General features: G+C 35.8%; 2 pseudogenes; both read left to right on the top strand.

Moving 5' to 3' along the window:
* Window positions 1-2683: 2683 nt before the first annotated feature.
* On the top strand, window positions 2684-3621 carry LOC110259130 (annotated as a pseudogene).
* A 5172-nt stretch (window positions 3622-8793) lies between these two features.
* On the top strand, window positions 8794-9761 carry LOC110259131 (annotated as a pseudogene).
* The last annotated feature ends 17911 nt before the right edge of the window (window positions 9762-27672 follow it).

Here is a 27672-nt window from a genome sequence, read left to right as displayed (position 1 = left end):
TTCCGTCCCCTGCCTCCCTTTTATTCTCCTGCTCCTTTTGAATCCATCTTCAGTCTTCCTCTTCTTTAGGGCTTCTTTCCTTAGACATGCTACTGACTCTGACTCTACCACATTGATTATGCTTCGTTTTAAATGTTCTGTATTACAATTATACAATTTTAAAATGACTAAAAATTATTATTATAAATAAATTACATTTTACAAATGGAAGCTTTTAGACTTTAGGCTAATAGGCTCATACAGTATGGGATTTTCCACTCTTAAAAACTTAACACTCACACTTCAAGACAAACACCTTTTTGGCAGTACTAACCTAATAATAAGGGAAATTTCCAAGTCTGACAAATAAATTTAGAGACTTTAACTGTTTTTATAAGATGAAACACCACGTTGCTGATGACATATATGAAGTATTGGGTTTATATATTTTGGTTTAGTTTAACAGGATAAAAATTTGATCTTAAGCACTCAACCTGATTCTTCAGCTTCAACTTTATTTTTTCAAAGACACTGAATTGGATGGTGATATCAGGAAGTCACCAAACATCTTCTGCCCAGCAGAATAGAGAGTATTGACATGACATCTTCTAGGGGTGACTTTCTTAATTCTATAGTGCCCCCCAGACTCAATTCCCCACCCAAAATACTTTGTCTTTATGGCCCTGTGACCTGGATGATTTTAATTTGGATAAGAAATCCAATGATAGTAGTATGAATAAATTGAAAATGGTTAAACCAAGTTTTCAGAGAAAATACTTGGCAGGGTATTTCAGAGAACATCTAGGCAAGAGAAGAGAGAAGACAATGTGAAAAATGATCAAGAGACAACAAAGACAATAGTATATTATGGAAGTAAGAAAGGAGTCAAACCTACTTGACTCTGTCTGCTGTATTCTTCCCAAAGTATTATCCCTTCTATCCCATTGCACTTTATTGCCTCTATTTTTGACTACTGATTGTGTCTCTCTTAATATTTCTCACTGCCACATTACTAACCTTCCTCACTCTGATCAGGAAGAAATCACCAGAACATCTGTTTTCCTTATAGATATTTTATGGTTACCAGAATTCATTCCAAATAGCCAACCCTGGCAAAGTGAAACAGGGAGATGCTTTGTTAATTACCTAAATGGAACACCCCATGAAGTTGGAGCTTCATGACAGCTTTATATAAACTCCAAGAGGCTTAATCAGGACACTATAATTATTTAGCTATGTCCTCCTTTTAATAATATCTAAGAATCAAATTCTGACAGTTCATGAAAATGGCTGATTGGATGAGGAAAATGTTGAGTCCTTTAATTGTTCTGTTAGTCTTCCAGTAATTATGAGTGAATCTTTGTTTTCAAACATTTTGATAAGCCAATCCCCAACTCTTCATGTTCTTTGATTTTTTTAATCAAAAAAATCTAACATGTGTACGGAAAAATATATTTCAAAATCTAGAGTATTTTCTTAAAGCTCTAAAAAAATCAAAATCAACTATTGATTTTAAAATTACATATTATACAAACTGCTTACTTTTATGCCTTAATATTACAAAGAAAATTCTTCCAAGTGTTATTATACATTTCTATTAACATTAATTTTAATAACTGTATTACTGTATATATATGCATACATATTTAAACCTAATGTTTGACATTTAAATTGGTCAAAGTTTTACCAGCTGTAAAGTATGATGAGAATTTCACGCAAAAAAAAATTTTTTTCCTATACAAAAAGAACCATAAGGAGTATTATTGCACGAGATGGTATGGATTCAAGATTCTTGATACATGATTTCAAAATATTTTCTTTACCTTTGAAACAGTCTATATCTTCTCCATCAATGTATGAAGGTGCCTATTTCAATGAGCCTTTGTTGGTTTTTGATAAAAACAATTGTAAAACTTTTTACTAACTTAATAGGAAAATTATAGTATTCTATTTCATCTTATTATATATATATATATACACACACACTTGCATAGTGTACATTTCTGAATTCTCTCTTCCTATCATTTGTCCATTGTCTATTATCATTATTATCTATTATCACTATCTATTCGGCCTCAGAGGTTTTATTAAATCATTTGAACTCTCTTTACTCTCTTTTTATATTATGAACAGATCAACTTTTTGTCTTTCTATAGTGTTTCAAATTCAAGTATGATTTTTGTGGTGGTTTGGGGTAGACTGTTTTAAGCACATGCTGGAAACAGCTTTCGGAGGTATCTTAACTATTATTCTTCATTTCTATACCCATTTCTAACTTTAATTTAATTTTTCCTGATTATATTTTTAAAAGATTTTCTATTTTTTATTTTTTTAAACCACTTTATACTGGTCATATACACTCTTCCAACTTTCTGAAATTGAATATTTTTGTTTTAAATTACTTTTTACTTGAATTTTTTGAGTTTATGTTGTACATTCTTTTCAAACTCCATAAGCTGTCTGATTATTTCATGCATTTGAATAAAAAGAATTTAAAGCAATATATTGCCTCTGAGTGCAGTTTTGCTGTACTAAATGATTTATACCATAGGTTCACATCATTTTGTGTATAGTCTATTATCAATTAAGTAAAAGTACAATTTTAAATTATCAACATTTAACATAACATTTTCAGTACCTCCAAGCTGATTCCTTCTTTCTTTTGTTTCAGATCACTTGAGAGTCTTCCTTTCTTTACAATTCAATGGACCAAATAAATAGTTCTGTGGTAACTGAATTTGTGTTAGTGGGACTTACACAATCCTTAGGAATGCAGTTTTTACTTTTTCTCTTATTCTCTACATTTTATGTGGGAATTATCCTGGGAAACCTCTTTATTGTGTTCACAGTGATTTCTGATTCTCATTTACACTCCCCCATGTATATTCTGCTGGCCAACCTGTCACTCATCGACCTGGGCCTTTCGTCTACCACAGTTCCTAGGATGATCTCTGATCTTTTCAGCGATTGTAAGACCATTTCCTTCCACAACTGCATGATACAAATGTTCTTTATCCATGTTACAGGAGGAGTTGAGATGGTTCTGCTCATAGCCATGGCATATGACAGATACACAGCAATCTGCAAGCCTCTCCATTATCTAACTATAATGAATCCCCAAATGTGCATGCTTTTGGTAGTGGCTGCTTGGATAATGGAGTGACTCATGCTGTCTTTCAGTTTGCCTTTGTCATAAATTTACCTTTCTGTGGACTTAATAATGTGGGGAGCTTTTACTGTGATTTTCCTCGGGTTATTAAACTTGCATGCATAGATAATTATGGACTAGAATTTGTGGTCACAGCCAACAGTGGCTTCACATCTATGGGCACCTTCTTTCTCTTAATTGTATCACACATCTTTATTCTGGTCACTGTCCGACAACATTCTTCAAAGGATTTATCCAAAGCGTTCTTCTCTCTGTCAACTCACATCACTGTGGTGTTTTTGTTTTTCCTTCCTTGCATATTTCTCTATGTGTGGCCTTTCCCTACTAAGTCACTGGATACATTTTTGGCCATTGTGGACTTTGCTGTCACTCCAGTTTTAAATCCTGCCATATACACTTTAAGGAACAGAGATATGAAAGTAGCAATGAGAAGGCTAAGTCAACACGTCGTAAGTTCTAGGGAGATGACATAACAGATTTCACTGATAAGAGAAAAAGATGAATGTCATGGTCCATCCCGCCCCTCATGATCATCATGAACACTATAAAATGTGTACATTTTCATTATTGCCTTTGAAAACTGAGAAGTCTATGGAAAAGGAAGTAGCAAATCAAGGAATTTAATTACATAGAGTTGCAGCAATTTTTGTTAATTTTAAGAATAAAATGTTATATTTCTACCTAAACTACAAATCTAAATTGTAGTTACCACCAATGGCTACATTCGATTTTCACGTGGATATTTTATATTTACAAATAAATGTATATATGTATATACATGTAATTTAACTTCATCAGTACTGTCAACTGATAGTAAGTGTAAATAGAAATTAATTAATATTTCTTATGGAAATTATGTGAATCCAATGGATAGAATATGGGTTTATATAAACCAGCAGACATTAAAATTGAGGAGGAAACAATGTCCATCCTAATTGTACTTTAAGTTAGACAAATAGGAAGATCAACACTATCACTATGTTAAAATCTTAAGAACTGTTTTCAGGATTTGATTGTTAATGTGTTTTGCACAATGTTATTTTTATAAATAGACTCTAAAACCTTCTATAAAGCAAAATTTGCCTATGTTCCATTGTTTCAATATTGTTCAAAATACTCCTTGATTCAGTCTTTAAAAAATCTACAACTTTAGGAGTTCCCATCATGGCACAGTGGTTAATGAATCCAACTAGGAACCATGAGGTTGAGGGTTTGATCCCTGGCCTTGCTCAGTGGGTTAAGGATCTGGTGTTGTTGTGCTCTGTGGTGTAGTTTGCAGACACTGCTTGGATCCTGCATTGCTGTGGCTCTGGTGTAGGCCAGTGGCTACAGTTCCAATTAGACCCCTAGCCTGGGAACCTCCATATGCCACGGGAAGTGGCCCTAGAAAAGGCCAAAAAAAAAAAAAAAAAAAAAAAAAAAAGAAAGAAAATCCACAATTTTAGAAGTATTTGAAGGGATTTATTTCCTAGAGGAGCATAATCCAATCAGCTCTTATTTGATGTGCTCATTCTTAAACTAGGTGCTTAGGACAAAGAAGATGATTGACACCTTCCAGGTAAAATCTGGAAAATCTGGTGATTAAAGAGCATAACTGAGAGATTGCTTGGGTGTCTTTCTATGTCTAAGTCAAGGGACATTAATTATGGTAACTCATCTTAGTTTTAACCACTGCATGGTAATTGAAGCTGCTCAATAAAATGATAAATGATCAGAATTGGGACTTTCTGATTATTGGTCAAAGTATTTTTCCTGTATTTTCTCCACAAATCCTTAGCTATCCCCTTTTTACAAAATCTAAAGCATTATTGTTTATTGTTTTAACATGTATGGATTTTAATTTCATAGTTTTATCTTGTTTTACTATAATTCTTATCATTTACCTTTAGATTCAGTGAAGGCCATACAAATACCTAAGTGAGCCCACAAACTGTGACAATAGCCCTTAACTCAGAAAGGTTTTGTGTATTTCCTCACGGGAAAACTTGTGAGACTATAAGAGTTGATCTTAGTAGCTCAAGTTTAGGCTACTTCCAAGATCTCCTTACCTGCCTCTGATCATTTTCATAAATGGCTCTAAATTAACCAAATGATTTACTAAGCAGGACAATGTATATGGATTTTATTCTCTTTGAAATTTTGTACTTCATGATAAAGGTGGAAAAAAAAGGAAAATCAGCACATTTCTTTGCTCTGAAAATTGCTATATCTTTTCCAGTAATGAAGGAGGTAGGTGGAATGTGAAAGTGAAATATATTAGCAAAACTAACCAAGTCATAGCATTTTATGGACAATGAGATACTTCTATCAATGGCATGTGTATTTTCAGGAAAAATGGAACAATAATGAGGTTGGCTTAAATACTTAGAAGAGTTAATATGAATAATATTAACAAGGATAGTACTTCTTGTGTTATACAACTTAGTGTTATACAAGCATTATAAGTATAAGGCTCTTCTCCAGATGGTCCTTTTTTTGGTGGTCCTTTTCCCCATATTTCTCCAAATCTGGTGTTCTCTTTTCTACGTTATTACCCTCCTTCATACAATTGCAGTGAAACCTAGTTTGGGGGCTTTTCTTTCACATAAAGGTATAATTCCAACTCTTAGAAGTTTGTTTGTTTTTGTTTTTGTTTTTTTTTTTTTTTGAGAGCTTTTCATACAATATACAGTGAACTAATTTTTAAAACAGGAAACCTAGAGGCCAGAGATTCTGAATGACATACCCAAGTTCACACAGTGGATTTTTGCTAGAACCTTCAAGTCTCATGACTTCAATCTCAGTGAAATTTATAGACTTAAGGTGTTTTTCTTTAAATAGGGGGAAAAGATATTTAAGACAAACATATAGCAGTCTAATGGTTGACTTTCTAAGCTTAATCTAGTGTGCATGGAGAAGGGTTTTTTTGTTCAATTTTAGCTGACTGCTCCTGGTTGCTACCACCAATGTGTAAGATTTTGATTACACCAACGTGTAGGATTTATTCAATAAACCTAATGTGTAACTTAGAAGCAATACAATTCTTCTAATTATTTCTTAAATAATTTTTGAAGAGTCAGAGATAAGCTTATAAAGGGGACCCTGTGCTTATGTAGCAAACTGTCCCACTCTAACTGAGGACTCCACATTATCATTTTATCCTCAGTAGCATATACTTAGGAAATGAGATGTCTTAACTAAGCAAGCAAGGAATTCCTTTTGCTAAAGAATAGCATATCTGAATTCTTACTGTTATCATGGTAGAAAATCAATTTGCTACAAATGAGAATCTTTTGGAAATTCATTATCCTTGTTACATAACCTATAGAAAGAGAACTATCAAGTTTGTTCTTCTCTTTAAATAAAATAAAATGGTTTCACATCAGTAGATATCCAGGTTCAATTCTAAATTGGAATTTTAGAATTCCTTGATTCTAAAGAAACATTCCCACCGAGTCATGTCAGAAATGGTCTCAAAATAGGAATCCCATTCTCTTTATTGTTGATGATTATTATGATTATATTTATTACTGTGCTAATAAGCAGAGGGGGACTAAAATGAGTGTTTATGACTTGTTTTACTATTAGATTTCTTTTTATACTCAGAAATAAAGTCAGAACTGCTAAATATTTATAGGACATTAAAAAGAGGAACATGGAGATTTATACGGATATTTAATATGGATAGGGCTAAGAGATGGATAAGGAAGAAAAAATATAATATCCAAGGGCCATGGAATAACTAATTAGATAAGTACTGAAGAGTAATAATACTACTCCCCAAGAAATTTGATGAGTAACACTCTATTGCTTCTTCTCTCCCTGACACCCATCAATTTCCACTCCTCTCTTTTACTCTTTACTTGCCTTTTAACTCCTATACTTCATCCTACAAGTATTCTCATGGCCGTGCTTCTCCTTCAGGATACCAATCCATTTTCTACTTCACTTACTTCAAAACTTCTAGACGGAGTGAGTACTCACTTGCTCTCCTCAGTATACAAGGTAACGGCCTTCTCACCTCATGTCCAACAACCACTTTTCAGGCTGTGACATAGCAGATATCAACTTATAAAGATATCCCAACAATATCTCTACATGTCATTATCATCACCCTTTACCTTCTTCAAATGTTATCCTTGTTTCTAAAAGTTCTCTGTATAGTACATATTGCCATACTAGTTTTTCTTCTTATTATTATCAGAATTAAAGACATGTCAATGCTTGCAATCACTCAGAATAAACATACTGGCATTATCTTTTTGCTTAAATTCCCACTTCATGTTGAGACATGTCCAGATATTATCATCTTAATAATGGATATTATGTATATTAAACAATTGCTCATAATTCCTCCATAGTTCTTCACTGTCTACATAATAATACACTAATCCTATAAGAGGCATTCCAGATTCCTTTTTCAATTTCATCTACTATTAAAGCTCCTTCACATTGCTCTCAGCAAACATTTTCCTCCACTTTTTCATTCTTCTCCTTTTAACCTCTTTCTGTCATTTTTTAAATATAATTTTTGTTATATTGTTCACCTTTAATTCATTTTATTTTGACTTAACTCTATCTTCTAGGCATTTTCATATTGCCATTCTTAGCTATAAATTCTATCAGGTATAAATTCTTATAACTTCTCTTTAGACTCCTTAGAATTTTAAACTTCCATAAGCCTGAATCTCTACATCTCTCTTAGCTTTTATGTTGCTATCCGGCTTCTGACAGATTATGAAAAATATTTTGGAATTGTGCCCCACATTCAGTACTTATAGATTATTAGAATAGTAGGGAACAGAGGAATACAGGAAAGAGAAATCTTGCTATGATTGTTATTTCTTAGAATACAAGTAAATTTTTAAATGACTGGAGGAGCCAGGGTTCTTCTATGAATCAGAAGTGATAAATTTTACTACCAATAATTATATAAATCTATGTGCAATTACTAAATAGCAAAAACTGCGCAAAATACTTTGCATTTACTACTTAATTTGAAATTCATAATAACCACAAGAAGGAGTATAATGGTATTCATGTTTAAAAAATGGTAAAAATAAGTATTAAAAAGGATGAATTCAAGATCCACAGATACATACATAACCCACAGACTGCAAGTACCTCACTCAGCAAAACTGTGAATGAGGATTTGTTTTAATTTGATAGAAAAGTTTCCAATAACTGTACACAAAATTATGGTAATGGACAACTAAGCCACTAAAATACCTTCTCAAAAATGTATAGCATAAAAAGCCTTTGTAAATATGAATATCATACAATTTTGTATGTATTTAAGAGCTAAAATATGGTCCACAGAATATGAACTGTTATGAAGTTCAAGAAAAAAGGATATAAATGCAGGGTGATATATAGACAAATCTGGTGGAGAGGGTAACATGAAGAAAATATTTTATGAGGAATAAGCCTAACTAAGTGAAACACTATGACCTGGATAACTGGACTATAAACTGTATTCAGGGAATGAGTGTGGGATAAAATGCTGCATTTAGATGTGGAATGTGGGATAAAATGGTGTGCACTCTGAAAGCCTTTATATAACAAACCATAGAATGTCATTGTGAGTGTGAGCAGAATGACACAAAATGAGGCTTTGAATTTAAATGCAGTAATTCTGACTTCTTCTCACTCCCTTCTCTAAGGTAACTACAGAAACTATTTCCTGGCATGAATCAATAAGTGAAACAAATCACTCCATGGTGACTGAGTTCATTTTTCTGGGACTCTCCAATTCTCAGGAACTCCAGACTTTTCTATTTGTGTTCTTTTTGGTATTCTATGTAGGAATTGTATTTGGAAACCTTCTTATTGTCCTAACTGTGGCTTCTGATTCTCACCTTCACTCCCCATGTATTTCCTATTGGCCAACCTCTCACTCATTGATCTGTGCCTGTCTTCAGTCACAGCCCCCAAGATGATTGCTGACTTTTTCAGAAAATGCAAGGTTATCTCATTCAAGGGCTGCCTTGCTCAGATATTTCTCCTTCACTTCTTTGGTGGGAGTGAGCTGGTGATCCTTATAGCCATGGCCTTTGACAGATATGTGGCCATCTGTAAACCCCTTCGCTACACCACAATTATGTCTAGCAATGTATGTGTTGGCATTGTTGCTGCTGCATGGGGAACTGGCTTCCTCCACTCAGTGAGCCAGTTGGCCTTTGCAGTGAACTTAACTTTCTGTGGTCCCAATGAGGTTGATAGCTTTTATTGTGACCTTCCTAGGGTCATCAAGCTTTCTTGTACAGACACCTATAGGTTGGATATCATGGTCATTGCTAACAGTGGTGTGCTCACTGTGTGTTCTTTTGTTCTCCTAATCATCTCATACACTGTCATCCTAGTGACCATCCAGCATCTCCCTTCACAGAAGTCATCCAAGGCTCTGTCTACTTTGACTGCTCATATCACAGTAGTTCTTTTGTTCTTTGGACCATGTATCTTCATTTATGCCTGGCCGTTCCCCATTAAATCATTAGATAAATTCCTTGCTGTGTTTTATTCTGTGGTCACTCCTCTTTTAAACCCAATTATATACACACTGAGGAACAAAGACATGAAGACTGCAATGAAACGGCTCAGAAAATGGAATATGAATTCTAGGATAAAGCCTTAGATCTCCTATAACTGTTAAGACTAATATAGGATAATGACATGGTATATATTGAAGTGAGTAAATCACTTAGTAAATTTCATGAAAATTATACCTTCTGTTTTCCTATTCCTTAGCAACTGTCGAAGCACATTCACATACACAGCCTCAATGTATTCTTTGATAATCCTGTAATCGTTATTTTTTTTTCCCTTTATGTCCAAACAACTTATGAAAGATCCCAGGCCAGGCACTGAATATGAGCCATGGCTATAGCAATGCTGGATACTTTGACCAACTGTGCTGGGTCCAGGATCAAACCTATGCCTCTGTAGCAACCTGAGCCATCGCAGTTGGATTTTCAACCCATTGCATCACAGTGGGAATTCTGTAATTGTTCTATTTTTGAATTCAGATGCAGTTAATATTATACTTACAAAATATGATCTCACTTATTCTTAGAACGATGAAATGCATAAATATCTTAGTATTCCTATACTCCTGTGCCTTCCTGAATGTTTCTAAGGGTAACAGAAACCAGGTTGACTTATGATTGTTTTTTAAATTGGTATTTGGTTCATTTTCATTAAAAACATGATGGAAGCAACTGCAATAAACCTAACTCAAAAAAAACATGCTTGGTAATAAGGAATACATATATATATATATGTCAACTTTTAAGAGGTTTAAAAAAGAAACTCCTCCCATTTATAACAGCCCCACTACTGTCACTGTAACAACCCATAATCCATGAATATATTATCAAGAATGACAGGAAGAGTGAGTCTCCCAACATAAAATTTGCCTTGTAGGCAACATGACATCTTGCAGTATACAACAATAGCCCATAAGCATTAAAAAATATTTAGAATATTCGAGTCTCTCAACCTATTGGTACAAAATGTTTCATTTGGATCCATCCATGTCATTTTTTATTGTTAGCTTTTATGAATATAAGCTTTGAAGTCAAAAAGAGATGGGTTCAACTCTACTTACACCTTACTAATCATAACTTTAAGTACATTAGCTTTCCTAAGATTCAGTTTCTACATGTGGAGAAGAGAGATAATAATACTTATCTTATGAGGGATAATGAGACAATAGATTTTAATCAGATAAATAATGAATTTTATGGCATATTTTCATGACAATAAATATAAGTACTATTATTACTATATAAAACCTATATGTCAACAAGCAAGAGTTCTCAGCTTTTATCCCAATGTTCTTGAGGAATATGACACAATAAAATATTAACAATTGTAATGGAAATCTGTATATTTATCTGCAAGTCTGAAGTGTGTAATCATGCAGTATATTCCACCATCCTAAGAAAACATGCCAAAAATTCAAGGTAGAAGTAGAAGAAAATACAGTTGAAAAAAGCTTGAAAAATGATGCTAATAAATAACTCTCCTCTCTAGATAGAATTACCCAACCAGGTTAAAACTGGAGATTAAATATTTTAAGTAAAAAATGAATATAATGTTTTAAGATGTGGCTTGAAGCAACAGATAAAGAGGATCAGATAATAAGAGAGTTAAAACTTTTTACTGCAGGAGGAAAAAAGAACAATAATCCCATAAATAAGTTAAAAACACATAAGAAAATTAGTACTTGAGATAATAAATCAATGGGAAAAGGGCCTATTAATGTGTTGGTGGAATAACTGGATAGAAATATGGGAAAAGATACATAGTATCTATTCACTACACCATGTGCCAGAACAATTTCTAAGTGAATAAAAGAATAATTTTTAAAAACTATACATCTATTATAAGAAAATATAAGTTTATATCTTAGTTTATGAATGATAAATACTGATAATATTGAATACAAGAATAATATTTTAAATGCATGTTAAAACTGAGAAAGTAAAAAAGATGAAACAGATTCTAGAGGAATGATTTACAACTCACATCACAAAGAACAGAGCTATAGTTTAAAAAAAAACTTCTAAAAAGATACCAATGTACACAGAAAAATTGGAAAAATGTATGAATTTACAGTTCATACACAAGAAGATAAAAATAAAATTCAAATATAAAAAATGTTTAATCTGTCATGTTAAGATATTATGAAGAGTAAAACTAAGCCGAAATAGCAGTTTTGACTTCTCAAGCATCAAATATCTGACATCAATATTAAAGAAGGCTTATTGGTTAAGTTGTGCAGAAGGGGAGCTCACATGCATTATTTTATTTTTTATTTATTTATTTGTCTTTTTGTCTCTTTAGGGCTACACCGCGTGGCATATGGAGGTTTCCAGGCTAGGGGTTGAATTGGAGCTGTAGCCGCCAGCCTATGTCACAGCCACAGCAACGCAGGATCGGAGCCTCATCTGTGACATACATCACAGCCCACAGCAATGCAAGATCCTTAACCCATTGAGCGAGGACAGGGATCAAACCCACGTCCTCATGGATGCTACTCGGGTTCCTTAACTGCTGAGCTAGGAGGGGAACTCCTCATAGGTATTATTTATGAGTATACAAAATAATACAACATCACAGCAAGATAATATCCACAAATATTATAATATTACTAGCTTTTGACACAGAAATCCTAATTCTACCTTAAGGATACATTTGTGAAAATACCAAATAACCAATGTACAAGGTTACTTGTTGAAGCATTGTTTTTAATAGCAAAAGAACAGAAATTATTCAATTGACAATCAATAAGAACTACCTAAATTAATTGCATAAATTATACATGGTGGAACATAAAGCAACTACTAAAATGTTGAAGAGTACCTCTAAATACTGCCTGGAGGAATCTATATGGCATGTGTAAAGTGAAAACACTAAGGTGGGAAGAATGACACTAGCATACTAATTTTTGTGTTAAAATTGAGATACATATATTTAGACTTATATGTATATATAATTATAAATATATACATCATGAGAAACAAAAAAAATTTAAATATTTTCTTATAGAAGGAAGAAGGAAAGCAAGTAAGGGACAGGAATAAATGCTGCACTATTCTGAATATGTCCTATTTTGTACTTTTGACTTTGAAATCATGTATGTGTTCACATAATTTTAAATTAAAAGTAGCAATCTCTAAAAGTGCACTTCAAACCAAAACAGGTGATTTAATGGTATCTGTGTGTGTGTGTGCGTGCACTCTGGTGTGCATGAATTGTCTATAATATGGAAATAAAAAGATATTTCATGTCTAACCACAACTAAAATTCAATTTTTGACTCAATTGTTTTTTTTAATTGTTACTTCCCAATAAAATTTTCTTTCTACTATACAGCATGGTGACCCAGTTACACATACATGTACACATTCTTTTTGTCACATTATCAGGCTCCATCATAAGTGGCTAGACATACTTCCCAGTGCTACACTGCAGAACCCCATGGCTAATCCATTCCAAAGGCAACAGTTTGCATCTATCAACCCCAAGCTCCCATCCATTGCACTCCCTCCTCCTCCCCCTTGGCAACCACAAGTTTATTCTCCAAGTCCATGATTTTCCTTTCTGTGGAAAGTTTCTTTGTGCTGTATATTAGATTCCAGATATAAGTGATATCATATGCTATTTGTCTTTCTCTTTCTGACTTACTTCACTCAGGATGAGAGTCTCTAGTTCCATTCATGTTGCTGCAAATGGCATTATTTCGTTCTTTTTTATGGCTGAGTAGCATTCCATTGTGTATATATATATCATTCTAATCCAGTCATTCGTAGATGAACATTTGGGTTGTTTCCGTGTCTTGATTATTGTGAATAGTGCTGCAATGAACATGCGGGTACATGGGCCTTTTTCAAGCAAAGTTTTGTCCAGATGTATGCCCAAGAGAGGAATTACTGTGTCATATGGTAGTCCTATGCATAGATATCTAGGGTACCTCCGTACAGATCTCCGTAGTGGTTGTACCAGCTTACATTCCCACCAACAGTGCGAGAGGGTTCCCTTTTCTCCGCAACCCCTCCAGCGTTTGTTATTTGAGGACTTATTAATGATGGCCATTCTGACTGGTGTGAGGTGCTATATCATGGTAGTTTTTGATTTGCATTTTTCTAATAATCAGGGATGTTGCACATTTTTTCATGTGCTTGTTGGCCATCTGTATATCTTCCTTGGAGAAATGTCTACTCAGGTCCTTTGCCCATTTTTCCATTGGGTTGTTGGCTTTTTTGCTGTTGAGCTGTATAAGTTGCTTGCATATTTTAGAGATTAGGCCCTTGTCAGTTGCATCATTTGAAACTATTCTCTCCCATTCTGTAAGTTGTCTTTTTGTTTTCTTTTTGGTTTTCTGGGCCATGCCAAAGCTTGTCAGTTTGATTATGTCCCATTGGTTTATTTTTGCTTTTATTTCTGTGGCTTTGGAAGACTGACCTGGGAAAACATTTGTAAGGTTGATGTCAGAAAATGTTTTTACCTATCTTCTCTTCCAGGAGTTTGATGGTGTCTTGTCTTATACTTAAGTCTTTCAGCCATTTTGAGTTTATTTTGGTGCATGGTGTGAGGGTGTGTCCTAGTTTCATTGATTTGCATGCAGCTGTCGAGGTTTCTCAGCACCATTTGCTGAAAAGACTGTCTTTTTTTCCCGTTTTATGTTCTTGCCTCCCTTGTCAAAGATTAATTGACCATAGCTGTCTGGGTTTATTTCTGGATTCTCTCTTCTGTTCCATTGGTCTGTGTGTCTGGGAGAGTGATGCCTCCTGCTTGGTTTTGGTTCCTCAGAATTGCTTTGGCAATTCTGGGTCTTATGTGGTTCCATATAAATTTCTGGATGGTTTGTTCTATGTCTGTGAAAACTGTCATGGGTAATTTGATAGGGATTGCATTGAATCTGTAGATTGCTTTGGGTAGTATGGCCATTTTTACAATATTAATTTTTCCAACACAGGAGCATGGAATATCTTTCCATTTCTTTACATCTTCTTTAATTTCCTTGATTAATGTTGTATAGTTCTCAGCATATAAGTTCTTTACCTCCTTGGGCATGTGTATTTCCAGGTGTTTGATTTTTTGGGGTGCAATTTTAACAGGTATTGTATTTCTGTATTCATTTCTAGTATTTCATTGTTAGTGTACAGAAATGCAAGTGATTTCTGAATGTTAATCTTATATCCTGCTACTTTGCTGAATTTGTTGTTCAGTGTGAGCAGTTTTAGGGTTGAGTCCTTAGGGTTTCCTATGCACAGTATCATGTCATCTATATACAGTGACAGTTTTACCTCTTCTCTTGCTATCTGGATGCCTTTATTTCTTTTGTTTGTCTGATTGCTGTGGCTAGGACATCCAGTACTATGTTGAATAACAGAGGTGAGAGTAGGCATCCTTTTCTTGTTCCAGATTCTAGGGGTAGGCTTTCTGCTTTTCTCCTTGAGTGTAATATCTGCTGTGGGTTTGTCATAAGTGGCTTTGATTATGTTAAGGTATGTTCCCTCTTTACCCACTTTGGTAAGAGTTTTGATCATGAATGGATGTTGGATTTGTCAAATGCTTTTTCTGCATCTATTGAGATGGTCATGTGGTGTTTGACTTTTCTTTTGTTAATGTGGTGTATGATGTTGATTGATTTGCATATGTTGAACCATCCTTGTGCACCTGGGATGAATCCCACCTTGTCATGGTGTATGATCTTTTTGATATGTTGTTGGATTTGGATGGCTAAAATGTTGTTGAGAATTTTTACATCAATATTCATCAAAGATATTGGCCGGTAGTTTTCTTTTTGGTGGTATTTTGTCTGGTTTTGGAATTAGGGTGATGGTGCCATCATAGAATGTTTTGGGGAGTGTTCCTTCTTCTTCAACCTTTTGGAAATATTCAAGGAGGATGGGTATAAGTTCTTCTTTGTATGTTTGTTAGAATTCACCTGTGAAGCCATCTGGTCCTGGATTCTTATTTCTAGGGAGTGCTTTTATGACATATTCAATTTAATTTCTAGTGATTAGTCTGTTCAGTTGATCTCTTTCTTCTTGATTCAGTTTTGGCCAGCTGTAGACTCTAGAAAGTTGTTCATTTCTTCTAGGTTGTCAAAGTTGTTGGCATGCAATTGTTCACAGTATTTCTCATGGTTTTTTGTATTTATGTAGTTTCAGTTGTGGCTTCTCCCTTTTCATTTCTTATTTTGTTTATTTGGGTTTTTTCTCTCCTCTTCTTGGTGAGCCTCGCCAGAGGTCTATCAATTTTGTTTACTTTTTCAAAGAACCAGCTGTTGGTTTTATTGATTTCTTCTATTTTTTAATCTCTATTTAATTGATTTCTTCTTTGATCTTTATGAATTCTTTCCTTCTGCTTACTTTAGTTTTTGTTTGTTCTTTTTTTCTAATTAATTTAGGTGATGATTTATGTTGTCAATTTCAGATTTTTCTTCTTTTTGAGGAAGGGCTATATTTCTATGAATTTCCCTCTAAGCACTGCTTTTGTAGCATCCCAAATAGTTTGAGTGGTTGTGTCTTCATTATCATTTGTCTTGAGGTATTTTTAAATTTCCTTCTTGATTTCCTCATTGACCTATTGGTTTTTTAGTAGCATGTTGTTTAGTCTCCATGTAGTTATTTTTTTCTCATTTCTTTTTCTGTGGTTGATTTCTAGTTTCATGCCATTGTGGTCAGAGAAGATACTTGAAATAATTTCTACGTTCTTAAATTTTTGAGGTTAGCTTTGTGCCCTAGTATGTGATCAATTCTTGAGAATGTTCCATGTGCACTTGAAAAAATGTATATTCTGATATTTTTTTGGATGTAATGTTCTGAAAATGTCAATTAAGTCTAACTTTTATATTGTGTCCTTTAGGATCTGTTGGCTTATTGATTTTATGTCTAGGGGATCAGTCCATTGATGTAAGTGAGGTGTTAAAGTCTCCTACTATGATTGTATTCCCATTGATTTCTCCTTTTATGTCTATTAGTATTTGTTGTAGGTATCTGGGTGCTCCTAATTAGGGGCATATATATAGACAATTATAATATTCTCTTCTTAAATGGATCCTTTCACCGTTAAATAGTGTCCTTCTTTGTCCTTCTTAATGGCCTTCATTTTAATATTTTTTTTTTTATTTTCCCACTGTACAGCAAGGGGGTCAGGTTATCCTTACATGTATACATTACAATTACATTTTCTCCCCCACCCTTTCTTCTGTTGCAACATGAGTGTCTAGACATAGTTCTCAATGCTATTCAGCAGGATCTCCTTGTAAATCTATTCTAAGTTGTGTCTGATAAGCCCAAGCTCCCGATCCCTCCCACTCCCTACCCCTCCCATCAGGCAGCCACAAGTCTCTTCTCCAAGTCCATGATTTTCTTTTCTGAGATGTTCATTTGTGCTGGATATTAGATTACAGTTATAAGTGATATCATATGGTATTTGCCTCTGTCTTTCTGGCTCATTTCACTCAGTATGAGATTCTCTAGTTCCATCCATGTTGCTGCAAATGGCATTATGTCATCCTTTTTTATGGCTGAGTAGTATTCCATTGTGTATATATACCACTTCTTCCGAATCCAATCATCTGTCGATGGATATTTGGGTTGTTTCCATGTCCTGGCTATTGTGAATAGGGCTGCAATAAACATGCGGGTGCACGTGTCTCTTTTAAGTAGAGCTTTGTCCGGATAGATGCCCAAGAGTGGGATTGCGGGGTCATATGGAAGTTCTATGTATAGATTTCTAAGGTCTCTCCAAACTGTTCTCCATAGTGGCTGTACCAGTTTACATTCCCACGAACAATGCAGGAGGGTTCCCTTTTCTCCACATCCCCTCATCACTTGTTATTTGTGGATTTATGAATGATGGCCATTCTGACTGGTGTGAGGTGGTATCTCATGGTAGTTTTGATTTGCATTTCTTTTATAATCAGTGATGTTGAGCATTTTTTCACGTGTTTGTTGGCCATCTGTATATCTTCTTTGGAGAAATGTCCATTCAGGTCTTTTGCCCATTTTTCCATTGATTGATTGGCTTTTTTGCTGTTGGGTTGTACAAGTTGTTTATATATTCTAGAGATTAAGCCCTTGTTGGTTGCATCATTTGAAACTATTTTCTCCCATTCTGAAAGTTGTCTTTTTGTTTTCTTTTTGGTTTCCTTTGCTGTGCCAAAGCTTTTCAGTTTGATTAGGTCCCATGGGTTTATTTTTGCTCTAATTTCTATTGCTTTGGGAGACTGACCTGAGAAAATATTCATGATGTTGATGTCTGAGAGTGTTTTGCCTATGTTTTCTTCTAGGAGTTTGATGGTGTCCTGTCGTATATTGAAGTCTTTCAGCCATTTGGAGTTTATTTTGGTGCATGGTGTGAGGGTGTGTTCTAGTTTCATTGCTTTGCATGCAGCTGTCCAGGTTTCCCAGCAATGCTTGCTGAATAGACTTTCTTTTTCCCATTTTATGTTCTTGCCTCCCTTGTCAAAGATGAATTGACCATAGGTGTCAGGGTTTATTTCCGGCTTCTCTATTCTCTTCCATTGGTCTGTCTGCCTGTTTTGGTACCAGTACCACACTGTTTTGATGACTGTGGCTTTGTAGTATTTCTTGAAGTCTGGGAGAGTTATGCCTCCTGCTTGGTTTTTGTTTCTCAGGATTGCTTTGGCGATTCTGGGTCTTTTGTGGTTCCGTATAAATGTTTGGATGGTTTGTTCTAGTTCTGTGAAAAATGTCATGGGTCATTTGATAGGGATTGCATTGAATCTGTAGATTGCTTTGGGTAGTATGGCCATTTTCACAATATTGATTTTCCCAATCCAGGAACATGGAATATCTTTCCATTTCTTTACATCTTCTTTGATTTCTTTGATTAAAGTTTTATCGTTCTTGGCATATAGGTCCTTTACCTCCTTGGTCAGGTGTATTCCGAGGTATTTGATTTTGTGAGGTGCAATTTTAAAAGGTATCGTATTTTTGTATTCCTTATCTAATGTTTCATTGCTGGTATACAGAAATGCAACTGACTTCTGAATGTTCATCTTATATCCTGCCACTTTGCTGAATTTATGAATCAGTTCAAGGAGTTTTGGGGTTGCGTCCTTAGGGTTTTCTAGGTATAGTATCATGTCATCTGCATACAGTGACTGTTTGATCTCTTCTCTTCCTATATGGATGCCTTTTATTTCTTCTGTTTGTCTAATTGCTGTGGCCAGGACTTCCAAAACGATGTTGAAGAGCAGTGGTGAGAGTGGGCATCCCTGTCTTGTTCCAGATTTGAGTGAGAAGGCTTTCAGTTTTTCCCCATTGAGGATTATATTTGCTGTGGGTTTATCATAAATGGCTTTGATTATATTCAGGAACGTTCCCTCTATACCCACTTTGGCGAGGGTCTTGATCATGAATGGATGTTGGACTTTGTCAAATGCTTTTTCTGCGTCTATTGAGATGATCATATCATTTTGACTTTTTCTTTGTTAATGTGGTGTATGACGTTGATTGATTTGCATATGTTGAACCATCCTTGTGGACCTGGGATGAACCCAACCTGGTCATGGTGTATAATTTTTTTGGTATGTTGTTGGATTCGGTTGGCTAAGATTTTGTTGAGAATTTTTGCATCTATATTCATCAAGGATATTGGGAGATAGTTTTCTTTTTTGGTGGTATCTCTGTCTGGTTTTGGAATGAGGGTGATGGTGGCCTCATAGAATGTCTTTGGGAGTATTCCTTCTTCTTCAACCTTTTGAAAGAGTTTAAGGAGGATGGGCTCCAATTCCTCTTTATATGTTTGATAAAATTCACCTGTGAAGCCATCTGGTCCTGGACTTTTATTTGTAGGGAGTGATTTTATGACCTCTTCAATTTCATTTCTAGTGATTGGTCTGTTCAGTTGGTCTGTTTCTACTTGATTCAGTTTTGGCAGGCTGTAAGATTCTAGAAAATTGTCCATTTCTTCCAGATTGTCAGACTTGTTGCCATACAGTTGTTCATAGTATTCTCTTATGGTTTTTTGTATTTCTGCTGTATCCATTGTGATTTCTCCTTTTCATTTATAATTTTGGTTATGTGGGTTCTTTCTCTCCTCTTTTTAGTGAGTCTGGCCAGGGGTTTGTCAATTTTGTTCACCTTTTCAAAGAACCAGCTCTTGGTTTTATTAATTTTCTCTATTGTTTTTTGAGTCTCTATTTTATTGATTTCTTCTTTGATCTTTATAATTTCCTTCCTTCTGCTGACTTTAGGACTTTTTTGTTCTTCTTTTTCTAATTCGTTTCGGTGGAGGGTTAAGTTGTCAATTTGGGATCTTTCTTCTTTTTTGAGAAAGGCCTGGATTGCTATAAATTTCCCTCTGAGCACTGCTTTCGCAGCATCCCATAGATTTTGAGAGGTTGTGTCCTCATTATCACTTGTTTCAAGGTAGTTTTTAATTTCCTTCTTGATTTCCTCATTGACCCATTGGTTTTTGAGTAGCATGTTGTTTAGTCTCCATGGAGTAGGTTTTTTCTCTTTCCTTTTCCCATGGTTGATTTCTAATTTCATGGCATTGTGGTCAGAGAAGATACTTGAGATAATTTCTATGCTCCTAAATTTATTGAGATTCGCTTTGTGTCCCAATGTGTGGTCGATTCTTGAGAATGTTCCATGAGCATCTGAGAAGAATGTGTATTCTGCTTTTTTGGATGTAGTGTCCTGAAGATATCAATGAAGTCTAACTTTTCTATTGTTTCCTTTAGGATCTCTGTTGCTTTATTGGTTTTCTGTCTAGAGGATCTGTCCATTGATGTGAGGGGGGTATTAAGGTCTCCTAGTATGATTGTATTCTCATCAATATCTCCCTTTATGTCTGTTAATGTTTGTTGTATGTATCTGGGTGCTCCTATATTTGGGGCATATATGTTGACGATAGTAACCTCCTCTCCTTGGATGGATCCCTTAATCATTAAGTAGTGTCCTTCTTTGTCTTTCTTTATGTCTTTTGTTTTAAAGTCCATTTTGTCTGATATGAGCGTTGCGACTCCTGCTTTTCTGTCACATCTATTGGCGTGAAATATTTTTCCCCACCCTTTCACTTTCAATCTATATGTATCTTTTGTCCTAAGGTGAGTTTCTTGTAGGCAGCATACTGAAGGTTTTTGCCTTTTTATCCACTCAGCCACTCTGTGTCTTTTGATTGGGGCGTTCAGTCCATTGACATTTAAGGTGATAATTGATAGATGATTATTTATTGCCATTTGAACCTCATGTTCCAGTTGATTCTATGGTTCTGCATTCTTTCTTTCTTTCTTTCTTTTTTTTTTTTTTTTTTTTGGTTGGATGGTCTCCTGTCATTATCTGCTTGAGTGAATTTTTTTTTTATTTTTTGCAAATGCAATATTTGATTTTGGTTTGTGGTTTCCCTGTTTTTTAAGCATGCTAACCCCTTCCCATAATTGTGTGTTTTAGCCTGATGGTCCTGTAAGTTCAAACACTTCATTACTATATTAAAATTAAGGAGAGAAACATACATACAAACAAAAAGGATTATTTACCTCCTAACATCCCTTGCCCTAATTTTTGGTTTTGATGACTCTTTCTTATTTTTTTCTTTTTAATTTTATTTTGTTTGAAGCATGTTCATGATTAAATATGTATGCTGCCTTATTTGAGTGACTGCTCTCTGATTGCAGTTTCCTCAGTCCTAGTTCTTCCTCTTCTTCTTCTTTTTTTCCTTTCTTTTCTTTTCTTCCCTTTCCTTCCTTTCTTTTTGGTTTAGAGAAGCCCTTTCAATATTTCCTTTAACCTGGGTTTTGTGTTGCTGTATTCATTAAGTTTTTGTTTGTTGGGAAAATTTTTTATTTCTCCTTCTATTTTAAATGATATTCTTGCTGGAGAGAGTATTCTAGGTTGCATATTTTTTCCTTTGAGCCCTTTAAATATCTCTTGCCATTCCCTCCTGGCCTGTAGTGTTTCTGTAGAGAAATCAGCTGATATTCTTATGGGGGTTCCCTTGTAGGTAACATTCTGTTTTTCTCTTGCTGCCTTTAGGATCCTCTCTTTATCACTAACTTTTGCCATTTTTATTATGATGTGTCTTGGTGTGGGTCTGTTTGGGTTCAGTTTGTTTGGGGCCCTCTGTGCTTCTTGTATCTTGAACCCAGTATCCTTTAGACTTGGGACGTTTCCAGCGATAATTTCTTCAAATATATTTTCCATCCCCTTATCTTTTTCTACTCCTTCTGGAATTCCTATTATGCGTAGATTGGCCCGCTTTATATTACCCCATAGGTCTCTTATATTGCTTTCCAGTTTTTTGATTCGGTTTTCTGTCTGTTGACCGGATTGAGTGATTTCCATTATTCTATCTTCCATATCACTGATTCGTTCTTCTGCATTATTCATTCTGGTTTTTACTGCCCCTAGTTCAGTTTGCATCTCTGCAAATGAATGTTCTAGTTTTTCTTGGCTCCTCCTTATATTTTCTAGTTGCTTTCTGAGGGTATCTGCATTACTGTGCATATCTTCTCTTAATTCCTTCAGTATTTTCACTATTTCTCTTTTGAACTCCAGGTCTGTCAGACTGCAGAGATCTGTTTCATTGTTGACTGTTTTAGGTGAGTTCTCCTGTTGGTTTGACTGGGGGTTGTTTCTCAGCTTCTTCATCTTGCTTGTTGTTTTCTTTCTCCTGAGGGAGTTGTACTCTCCGTGATTGGGCAGTGTTTGCCTTGTCACTGCCGTGGAATATTTCCTGAGGGCTGGCGTTGTTGGTCAATCTTTTTTGAGGCAGTGTGGCTTTTCTGGAGTGTTGATGGGGCTAACAGTGTTTCTTTGAAGCAGAGGAGGACTTTCTGAGGACAGACAGGACTGGGAGGTCCACACCACGATGGTAGCAGATTTCACTTGGCCATGCAGAGCTTGCTCTGGTGTTTTTAGGCTGTGGGTTCTTGCAGGGGGTTGGCGGTGTTGGGCAGCTGCTCTTCAGAGGTGCATCACCCCCTGGGGGCTGGAGCAGCTATCTGGGTCTCTGAGAACCTAAGAGGCTCTTCCCTAGGGCAGCCCAACTCAGAAGGACAGCCTGAGAATGTAGGCGGATCTTTTCACAGTCTGGCCGAGCTTGTTGCAGCTTTTCTGGGCTGCAGGGGCTCTTCCAGGGGGCTGGTGGTGCTGAGCAGTTATTTCACGGGAGTGGGGCACCCCCTGCAGGCTTGGGTGGGTAGCAGGGCCGTTGGAGATCCAAGAGGCCCCTCCCCAGGGCAGCCCAACTCAGAAAGACAGTCTTAGATCTTTTCCCGACTCGGCCAGGCTTGTTGCAGCTTTCTGGGCTGCAGGGGGTCCTTCCTGGAGCTGGCAGTCCTATGCAGCTGGTCCACTAGAGCATCCCCTGGGGCTTGGGCGGGTAGCAGGGCCGTTGGAAACTGAAGAGGCTCCTCCCCGGGGCAACCCAACTCAGAAAAACTGTCCGAGAATTAGGCCAATCTATTCACAGCCTGGCTAAGCTTGTTCTAGCTTTTCTGGGCTGCAGGCCTTTTCTCGGGGGCTGGTGGTGTTTGGTGCTGCTCTGCGGAAGTGTAGCCCCTCCAAAGGGCAAGCAGTCCTGTGCAGGGACAGCCCCTGCGGTGGTAGGCTTCAGGCAATTGTTTAGGCCAGCCCTCCTGGATGGCAGGCAGCCCCAGGTCTGGTGAGAGCATAGGGCGTGGTGAATGTGGGGGGAGGGGATGCACTGGGAAGCACAGCTTTCTGCTAGCTAGTGGGCCTGTAGGCTTGCTGTGGCATGGGGGGTATTCTATGGGGACCCACCCCTTCTTCTCTCCCCTCCCCAGCATGGGCGCAGACCAGGCTCTTCTCCCAAGTTCCCTCTGATGCAGCTTTCCACTTCCCGCTCCTAGAGTATTGCTCCCTTCCTCTGCGACAGCTGTTTTCTAGTCTCCCAGGCAGTCTCTGCCCCGTCAAATGGTTTCTAGACCTCCCAAGCAGTTTCCGCTCTGCCCCGCCCCCTAGCCGGGGACTAATCTCTGGAGCCGAGGTCTCGGTGCCCAGCCCCCACCCAGGCGTCTCAATTTTTGGTGACTGTACCCGTAGTTCAGATGGTCCGTTGGGTTCTTGATCGGTTTTTCCGTACTCCAACTTACTGCTACACTCTCCTCTGCATCTGGAGATTCCTCCGGTTCATTTGATCTTTCCCCCGGTAGGTGACTTTCCAGGGTGCGGGATCCCTTTCTCCTCTGCAGTTCCCTTTCGGGAGCGCCCGTCCCGCTCGGATTCACCTTCTCTCACTATCCTCTTTTCTCCCGTTCTGCCCAATAATATCACGAACTTCTTGCCGTTATGGAGTTTAGGTTCCTCTGCCAGCGATTGGTTGCTGTTCTGTGCGAGTCATTTATTCTGTAGATGTGCTTTTTTTGTTGTGTTTGTGGGAGAGGGCGAGAGTGTCCCCCTACTCCTCCGCCATCTTGTCCTCTCTAATTCTAGCTTTTTAATGACTTTTTCTATATGCAGGTATAGAACATTACTGAGAAAGACCATTAGACTGGAAGTCAGGCTGACTACTAGTGCTGGTTCTGTAAATGTATTGCTGTAAATACACTGGCTAGCCATTTAACACCACTGGGTTGTTCTCCATCTGTAGAATGAAGTAATTGGACGCAGTAATGTTAAAGTTGTTTCCCACTGCTATGCAAACCTATAATTCTAATAATATTGTAATAAATATTTTATAAATACATATATAATCTAATAATATTTTTATAAATATTTTATGAATATATAATATAATATTTTTATAAATATTATATATATATAATCTTATTTAAAGATGTTTCTCTCCAGGTACTGAATAACTGATATATTTTAAATCTCCAACAGGAAAGATGGGAAATTCTACAGGGACTTGACTTCTGAAGAGCTCCTGGGGCTTCACACAGTCACCTGTGTTTCCTAAGAGAGCAGAGAAACCAAGTGTGTAGTCTTTTTCTTCAAACAAGCTCATGGTCAGGAGGACTTCTTCAACAATGATATATACTAATTCCAAATGTTTATAACAGAAAAGGTGGGACCTTCTTTACTTATCTAAATACTCGCATTAGCACATATGTAACTGGGTTATCACCAGGAAGCACAAGATTGTGGAAAGGTATTATGAAATTCAATTCCTCTACATATTTGTGAGGACTAGTATTTTGATTCTTATACGAACAATTTAGTACTTACGTCTAGACAATTCATTCTTCAAATATTCCTTGAGCTTCTTCTATGTGTCAGCCTGTTTCTGTTAAGGGTTACAGTGTTGGACAAAGCAAAAAGTGTCCTTATACAATGTATGAAAAGTTATAAATGTTAGAACTAGGGAAAGTAAAATATTGACTGGAGGTTAAGAGATATTTTAGATTGATTATTTCCTAATTTTTTAGAGGTGAGTCACCTGTCAGCTGAACCACCATGGGCAGCTACCCATTCCATTCTACCAAACCATAGCTACATAAATAGAGCACTCTTAAGTGTTCATAATGTATTGATATATGTCGACTTAAACCATGAGAGGCCACCTAAGCAAAGGTGTGCAATGTTCCACCAGTGCCTCTTTTAATTATTTTATTCTCCTTATTTTTCCTTTTGTTTTCTTTTTAATTCCGTCCCCTGCCTCCCTTTTATTCTCCTGCTCCTTTTGAATCCATCTTCAGTCTTCCTCTTCTTTAGGGCTTCTTTCCTTAGACATGCTACTGACTCTGACTCTACCACATTGATTATGCTTCGTTTTAAATGTTCTGTATTACAATTATACAATTTTAAAATGACTAAAAATTATTATTATAAATAAATTACATTTTACAAATGGAAGCTTTTAGACTTTAGGCTAATAGGCTCATACAGTATGGGATTTTCCACTCTTAAAAACTTAACACTCACACTTCAAGACAAACACCTTTTTGGCAGTACTAACCTAATAATAAGGGAAATTTCCAAGTCTGACAAATAAATTTAGAGACTTTAACTGTTTTTATAAGATGAAACACCACGTTGCTGATGACATATATGAAGTATTGGGTTTATATATTTTGGTTTAGTTTAACAGGATAAAAATTTGATCTTAAGCACTCAACCTGATTCTTCAGCTTCAACTTTATTTTTTCAAAGACACTGAATTGGATGGTGATATCAGGAAGTCACCAAACATCTTCTGCCCAGCAGAATAGAGAGTATTGACATGACATCTTCTAGGGGTGACTTTCTTAATTCTATAGTGCCCCCCAGACTCAATTCCCCACCCAAAATACTTTGTCTTTATGGCCCTGTGACCTGGATGATTTTAATTTGGATAAGAAATCCAATGATAGTAGTATGAATAAATTGAAAATGGTTAAACCAAGTTTTCAGAGAAAATACTTGGCAGGGTATTTCAGAGAACATCTAGGCAAGAGAAGAGAGAAGACAATGTGAAAAATGATCAAGAGACAACAAAGACAATAGTATATTATGGAAGTAAGAAAGGAGTCAAACCTACTTGACTCTGTCTGCTGTATTCTTCCCAAAGTATTATCCCTTCTATCCCATTGCACTTTATTGCCTCTATTTTTGACTACTGATTGTGTCTCTCTTAATATTTCTCACTGCCACATTACTAACCTTCCTCACTCTGATCAGGAAGAAATCACCAGAACATCTGTTTTCCTTATAGATATTTTATGGTTACCAGAATTCATTCCAAATAGCCAACCCTGGCAAAGTGAAACAGGGAGATGCTTTGTTAATTACCTAAATGGAACACCCCATGAAGTTGGAGCTTCATGACAGCTTTATATAAACTCCAAGAGGCTTAATCAGGACACTATAATTATTTAGCTATGTCCTCCTTTTAATAATATCTAAGAATCAAATTCTGACAGTTCATGAAAATGGCTGATTGGATGAGGAAAATGTTGAGTCCTTTAATTGTTCTGTTAGTCTTCCAGTAATTATGAGTGAATCTTTGTTTTCAAACATTTTGATAAGCCAATCCCCAACTCTTCATGTTCTTTGATTTTTTTAATCAAAAAAATCTAACATGTGTACGGAAAAATATATTTCAAAATCTAGAGTATTTTCTTAAAGCTCTAAAAAAATCAAAATCAACTATTGATTTTAAAATTACATATTATACAAACTGCTTACTTTTATGCCTTAATATTACAAAGAAAATTCTTCCAAGTGTTATTATACATTTCTATTAACATTAATTTTAATAACTGTATTACTGTATATATATGCATACATATTTAAACCTAATGTTTGACATTTAAATTGGTCAAAGTTTTACCAGCTGTAAAGTATGATGAGAATTTCACGCAAAAAAAATTTTTTTCCTATACAAAAAGAACCATAAGGAGTATTATTGCACGAGATGGTATGGATTCAAGATTCTTGATACATGATTTCAAAATATTTTCTTTACCTTTGAAACAGTCTATATCTTCTCCATCAATGTATGAAGGTGCCTATTTCAATGAGCCTTTGTTGGTTTTTGATAAAAACAATTGTAAAACTTTTTACTAACTTAATAGGAAAATTATAGTATTCTATTTCATCTTATTATATATATATATATACACACACACTTGCATAGTGTACATTTCTGAATTCTCTCTTCCTATCATTTGTCCATTGTCTATTATCATTATTATCTATTATCACTATCTATTCGGCCTCAGAGGTTTTATTAAATCATTTGAACTCTCTTTTTATATTATGAACAGATCAACTTTTTGTCTTTCTATAGTGTTTCAAATTCAAGTATGATTTTTGTGGTGGTTTGGGGTAGACTGTTTTAAGCACATGCTGGAAACAGCTTTCGGAGGTATCTTAACTATTATTCTTCATTTCTATACCCATTTCTAACTTTAATTTAATTTTTCCTGATTATATTTTTAAAAGATTTTCTATTTTTTATTTTTTTAAACCACTTTATACTGGTCATATACACTCTTCCAACTTTCTGAAATTGAATATTTTTGTTTTAAATTACTTTTTACTTGAATTTTTTGAGTTTATGTTGTACATTCTTTTCAAACTCCATAAGCTGTCTGATTATTTCATGCAT

The sequence above is a fragment of the Sus scrofa genome, unplaced genomic scaffold (assembly GCF_000003025.6).
Source record: "Sus scrofa isolate TJ Tabasco breed Duroc unplaced genomic scaffold, Sscrofa11.1 Contig886, whole genome shotgun sequence".
Lineage (NCBI taxonomy): Eukaryota > Metazoa > Chordata > Mammalia > Artiodactyla > Suidae > Sus > Sus scrofa.
The sequence above is the reverse complement of the archived record's forward strand: the minus strand, read 5'-3'. Positions and strand labels throughout refer to the sequence as shown.